Source organism: Thamnophis elegans, chromosome 5, assembly GCF_009769535.1.
Source record: "Thamnophis elegans isolate rThaEle1 chromosome 5, rThaEle1.pri, whole genome shotgun sequence".
NCBI classification, from domain to species: domain Eukaryota; kingdom Metazoa; phylum Chordata; class Lepidosauria; order Squamata; family Colubridae; genus Thamnophis; species Thamnophis elegans.
The window spans coordinates 88,941,983-88,949,110 of record NC_045545.1 but is presented as its reverse complement, the minus strand read 5'-3'; positions in this window follow the sequence as shown (position 1 = coordinate 88,949,110).

The window sequence follows — 7,128 nt, the reverse complement described above, 5'->3', positions numbered from 1 at the left end:
GTTGTGGCCCTGTTTGGGGAGTGGCTTGCCAGTCATGTGACTGGGGTGGGAGTGGCTGTGACCTGTGACTGGGTGGGCATGGGCAACTTGTAAAATGTTGGCTCTAGAAACTCTGGCATTTGAAGCAACGCAAGTCTTAAAACTGTCAAGTGACAAGACCCCTGCACCCCTAACCCTTTAGAAAAAAAACCCATGGGTGTTCAAACTTGACAGGTTTAAGACTTGTGGACTTCAACTCCCAGAATTCCTCCTCTCGCTCTTCATCTTGATGATGTGCGGACGGGTGGGGGGGAGGGAGCTGGAACTGGTTCTAAACAGCAATGTAGATTTGTGGAACCTCTTCTATTGAAGGGGCTAGAACTGCGAAGAACCCACCCCTGGCCAGCAGTTGCCCCAGCCCAGCTCCATTGCACATGTGTGTGCATGCCTCCTGCCGGCCAACTGGTCTTCAGGTCTCTGTTGTGCATGCATGGGGGGGCGGAGCGCATGTGGGAGACGCACACAAAAATGCATGGGAGGTGGGGTGCATGTACAGGGGGCACTTGCATTGCATTTTGGGGGTTTGCGCACATATGTGCGCCCTCCCCCGTACCACATTTTGGGCTTGGAAAGCCTCCTGCACCAACCTGGAAGCCAACAATGGGTGAAGATGGTGGCGGGGCACATGCACCAAAAATTTAAACATCACTGCTCTAGATATTCACTGATTCCTTGCTTGATAATGTTTTCCAGAATCTTCCCTGGTATTGAGATCAGGCTATAGGTTAATAGTTTCCTGGATTTATTTTTCCCCCTTTTTTGAAGATGGGAACTACATCAGCTCTTTTCCAGTTCTTGGTATTTCCCGGTGCTCCAGGATCTTTGGAAGAGATAGTTCAGTGGTTCTGAGATCATGTCTGCCAGTTCCTTCAGAACCTTCGGATGTAATCCATCTGGTCCGAGCGATTTAAACTCATCTAGGGTGGACTATTTAGAGCTGCTGAGAAGAGTAGCTCAAAAACTAGACTCTTAAGTTCTCACCTCAATTAAGAGATTTCTCAGTGTTTGGAAACCTCCATCATCAGTTGGATCAGAGTCACCAATTACTGACTTTTTTTTGAAAGGAAGACTCCATGCACTTGGTGAAGACTGCCTGAATATAATCCAGGTCAGCCCAGACATAGCTATAAAACCAGGAAATGGATGGTCAGATGGCTCCTTGGCTGTAGGTATCAATTAATTTTGTTATCTAGGGCTCGTGAAACCTATGCATTATATATCAGCTTTCAAGGAATGAGGTTCCTGCATTTAAAAACAGTTTAATTGAAACAGGTGTTGGAGGAAGTCAGTCAAACTACTTGGATGGACACGTAGGAGCCAAAGAAAGTTCATGCTTTATAACTTGCAGATCATTGTCAATTTGCCAGGCTAATTAAAAACAAGGACAGGTTTCACTGAAGGAATCCACTCTAATATTCAGACTGTAGTGCCTGAGAAAAATTGTCCTCAGACTATTGTCATTTCTGTTGGTTGCATAGTCAGCCATACACTTATGGATTTTGCATTTCTATACACCCTACAGAGTCCTTCCCAAGGACCAGGGAGAGCCAGATCTGGCAGTCTGATGGTGTTAAAGGTAGTGCTGCAGCAGGGGTGTGTTTCTCGCCCCGTTCCAACCGGTTCGGTTGGAACGGGGCCGGCGGTGTCCTCATGCGTACTAGCGTCTGCGCGATGCTCCAGCTGCTCCTGGACGATTGCGCAGGTGCTGTATGCATCCTGCGCATGCGTGGAAGCGCAGAACTCGTCAAAACTGAATAAGGACCGTGGGCGGGCGGGCGCGCCCTTCGCCGTTCCCAGAAGTTACTTACTTCTGGGTTTGGCGACCAACCGGTTCGCAGGGACCGCCGCGAACCAATTGAAATCCACCCCTGTGCTGCAGGATGTAAGCTGTTTCAAGTAGAGCTGCCTTTTGCAATTGACTGATGGAGATTTTGTCAATGGCAATGGTATACAAGCTGTTCTCCAGTTGTTTTGCGAAGGAAAACAAGTCGCCTACACTTTTGATACTATCTTGGCTTTCTTTTGCCACAGTCTTTCTACTTCTATTTGCAGGTCATTTATATTTTGTCCATTGCTGAGAGGAAGTGGCAAGAAGGTGACAAGCAACAGGAGAAAGCAGAACTATTTAACTCATGTTTTGCATCTGTCTTTACACAAAGGGAAAAAGCAGTCCAACCTACCAAAAACAGCACCACAAAAATCAGATTAGGAACACAAGTTGAAATAGGGAAGAAAATGGTAAGTGAGCACCTGTCTACCCTAGACGAATTCAAATCAGCAGGACCGGATGGATTACACCCCAGGGTTCTGAAGGAACTGGCAGATGAGATCTCAGAACCACTGAACTATATCTTTCAGAGATCCTGGAGCACTGGGGAACTGCCAGAGGACTGGAAAAGAGCTGACATGGTTCCCATCTTCAAAAAAGGGAAAAATAGATCCAGGAAACTATTGACCCATCAGACCTATCAATCAGTGGAACAGCTTGCCTCCAGAACTTGTGAATGCTCTAACACTGGAAGTCTTTAAGAAGATGTTGGATAGCCATTTGTATGAAATGGTATAGGGTTTCCTGCCTAGGCAGGGGGTTGGACTAGAAGATCTCCAAGGTCCCTCCCAACTCTGCTATTGTATTATTGTGTTATTGATTTTCTACAGTTCTTTAAGAGCCATGATAGCATAGTGGTTATAATGCAGTATTGCAGTCTAACTCTGCATTCCCAATACCAGAAGTTCCGATTCTGATCAGCTCAAGGTTGACTTCTGTAGACAGTTTAGAGAGACTGAAGCAATGGCAGTAGCAATTAGAATTATATACCACTTTTTTTTTTTTTTTTTTTTTCTTGGAAATTTATATGCCGCCCTTTTCCCTGAGGGGACTCAGGGCGGCTTACAACAGTGAAGGGAAGGGAGTGCAAGACAAGACTTAAAAAGAAAGGAATCGTGATTAAAAGAAAATTGATCATAAAAACACAACATTCACTCAACATTCGGGCGGGGTGAGAGTAATCCTATCCCCAGGCCTGACGGGATAGCCAGTTCTTAAGGGCTGTGCGGAAGGCCTGGACTGTGGTGAGGGTACGGATCTCCACGGGGAGGTTGTTCCATAATGTCGGAGCAGCAACCGAGAAGGCTCTCCTCCGCGTAGTCGCCAGTCGGCACTGACTGGCGGATGGAATTCGGAGGAGGCCTACTCTGTGCGATCTGATGGGACGCAGGGAGGTGATTGGCAGGAGGCGGTCTCTCAAATAGTCAGATCCACTACCATGGAGCGCTTTATAGGTGGTAAGTAAGACCTTGAAGTGCACCCGACGATCAACAGGTAGCCAGCGCAGCTCACGGATGATTGGTGTTATATGGGCGAACCGGGTGCGCCCATGATCACTATCGCGGGCGGCCTCTGTCTGGACTAGCTGAAGTCGCCGGATGCTCTTCAGGGCAGCCCCATGTAGAGCACATTGCAGTATTCCAGCCTAGAGATCACAAGGGCTCGAGTGACTGTTGTGAGAGCCTCCCGGTTCAGGTAGGGCCGCAACTGGCGCACCAGCGAACCTGGGCAAATGCCCCCCTGGTCACAGCCGCAAGTACTTCATAGTGCTTTATAGCCCTCTCTAGCGTTTTCAGAGTCAGCCTATTGCTCCCAACAATCTGGTCCTCAAATATACTGACCTCCGAAGGATGGAAGGTGAGTCAACCTGAGTCAATGAGAATCGAAATCCTGGCAGTGAGCGTGAGTTAGCCTCCAATACTGCATTATAACCACTGCGCCACAAGGCTTCTGTAAAGCGCTAAGAACAGTATATAATGCTAAATATTATTACTATTGCTATTTCGCTTCTCTTCCTGCTATCTCTGGTATTGTAGCATCCACTATCCCAAGCTGCTGTATTATTATTATACAAGTTGTATCACAGTGGCCAGTTCTTTCGCTGGATTTGGCATTGGTTACTAGTCGGGCCCCACCCAGGGGCCTAGGACGTCAGAACGTATTTTCGTAATATGCGTGCAGATCCAAGCAGTGCGGCTTTTTGCATTTGACTGATGGTGATTTGTCAATTTTTAACTGTTTTAAATGTAATTCCAGTGCTTTTGGAATAGCACCCAATGTGCCAATTACCACTGGAATTATCACTGCTGGTTTGTGCCATAGTCGTTGAATTTTGATTTTTAAGTCCTGGTATCTTGCGATTTTTTTCATGTTCCTTCTCGGCGACCCTGCTATCACTTGGTATTGCAATGTCTATGATTGTGACCTTATTTTTCTCAACCAGTGTGATGTCTGGTGTATTATGCGCCAGTATTTTGTCGGTTTGTATACGGAAATTCCACAAGATCTTGACCATCTGATTTTCGGTGACTTTTTCAGGCTGATGTTCCCACCAGTTTGTTGCTGTTTAATATTATAATTTTGCACAATTCCAAGGATCATGTTTGTGCTACTGAATGTGCCGCAATTTATAATCAGTCGCACGTTTGTTTACAGCAGCTGAGTATGTGTCAACAGTTTCATCAGCTTCTTTGCAAAGTCTGCATTTGGCATCATCAGAGGATTTTCGATTTTGGCCTTAATGGCATTGTGCGGATAGCTTGTTCCTTGCGCAGCCAGGATTAGTGACTCTGTTTCTTTCTTATGTACCTGTGTTAACAATAACAAGTTGTTCACTGTCCACTTTATCTTTTATTTTTTCCAGAAATTGCCATGCAGTGCTTTGTTCTGCCAACTCTCCATTCTCTGATTTATCAATCTTTTCTGTATTCTTGTTTCGTCTGTTGGGCCTTCAGTAGATTTTTGTTCTTTACCTTTGATTAATAGATGTTCTGACTTTCTTTTAAATAATCAGCCAGTCCATTATTATTATTATTATTATTATTATTATTATTATTATTATTATATATATTATTATCATCACCCCCCCCCACACCACCACCCCACTACCACCACCACCACCACTACTTTATTACTTTTTGGGTCAATACTCTGAAAATCCCTAATATACATACATACATACATTCGTGTATGGTATGAAAAACATGGTTAGCAGCAGAAAAGATGCATACAAAGAACATAATAATATGGCACACATAAGATAAAGATATGTGGCCAATTTTTAAAATATAAGAAATTGAAGAAGTCATATATTTAATCCCTCCCAACTCTGTTATTCTGCTAAATTGCATTTTAAAATGTGTTGGTTCATACAGATAAATAAGTATTCTATATATAACTCTAATACATATTAATGTAACATCATTGCATTGGATTCATCAGAGTGCATTGGTTCAAATTGAAATATACATATTCGTACTTGTAAAATTCTATCCCCAAAGAAAACAAGCTCCGATCAACCTTAGAATGGTTTAGTTTTATTCTGCAAATTTCTCACCAAGGGTACATGGATACAGTGGTACAATTCAGCCAGTTCTATCAAGTTTGGGTGAACTGGTAGCGGCAGTGGCCGGGGGCCCTGGCCACCCACCCCCAGGATGTGACATCTTCACATCCTGTTTTTGTGGCACGTGAGAATGAATTGAGCATTGCACGCTCACATTTGCAAGCCGTTAGCGAAGGTAAGTTGATTTCACCCCCTAGCATCATTTGATAACCCAGTGGCTTATATTTTTAAAGTTTAAGTCAGATAACGAGTTGCAGTATTTTATTTAGCCTGATAGAATAGAATGGCATAAAATAGTTCAAAACAGGAGTATTTAAGGAACAATGACGATACGTTGCTTTCCTGTTCTGACCCCCCTCCTCCGTCCAGTAACGAATGCCGAGACAAGCTTAACTGGAATATACTTTATTAGCAAGAATCCAAAACCTTGGTGGCTGAAAGCCAAGCATAACAAACAGATAAGGATCTTGGCAACAACTCAGACAAGCCTTGGCAGCAATCCAGCCTACCAAGCTAGTTACAAAGTTCTCCAACTTTAGTCAATGCGTTGACTTCTGCAAGAGGGGCGTGTGCACAAGCAGTCTTTTTATAGTCTGGAGAGGAGCCTAATGACCACCAGCTGAGTGCAATTACCTCCTGTACTTGCACAACTGTTCCTGATGCCTATTAGCTCTTCGGTGCCAGGTATCCAGGAACAACTCACTACTGGCATCCGGATCACTCTCCCTTGTCTCCTCCCCACTGGTCCAAGGCTCAGGCGCCTCCTGGTGGCCAACCAGCCTCTCTGTGCCCTGCTCGGAGTTGGAACCCTGTACAGGGTCCTCCACATCCTCCAGAGCCAACTCATAGGGCCCCTGGCTGTCAGAGTCTGGTAGCAGCTCCACGGCTCCTGCTGGGCCACAACACTTTCCTAACTTTAAAAAAAAAGTTTTATAGTTTTTATAGCTTATAGTTTTTCTTTTCTGTTTTACAGTTGTTTCAATACCCCAGGAAAAAAAAACAGCATCTTGACTTTCAGGGTTTTATAAAGAATGATTTTATCCTTTTTTTGCATGAGAAGAAAAAAAAAACCCTGACATTTTGTTCTTTTATAGTGCCTTGGGTATTAATGAGAACTAAAGTATTGCAGTGTGAAAACGGTAACTTCTCTGCAACATTTTATAACAAGAATATATAACCGCCCCCTTACCCAGTTTTGTGTTGCGTGCGTCAAATGTAGCCAAAGTAAAGTTGAAGTGGCTTTATATTAACATTTCTGTTGTTTGTGCTGTTTGTTAAGTAGAGCCCTTGTAGTTAATACAATGCAGCTTAACACAATATATGGATTGAGCTCACTGTAGTTGATTGACAAACTATTGTTAATGAAATGGTGACTTATTGCAGTGGGTTAACCAGAAGTGGCAATGAAGTCAACTGTTTGGAATAATCCATGTTGTTCTGGAACCGAGCCTAAATTTAATTAATGGGAGAGTTAATTTGTTGTGTTATCAACAAAGCTCACTTGGATAAGTCATCTTATCAAATGGAGACATATATGTTTCACATTTGGTTCTGCTGAGAAATTACTAAGCAGCCTTAACTCTGAACTTCCCAAGGGAGGAAAAAAACAGAATTAAACTGTTTCCAAAACTGGCACTTGATTGGAGGGATGGGATTCAATTTTTTTTTTTGCTACTGGTTCTATGGGTGTGGCTTG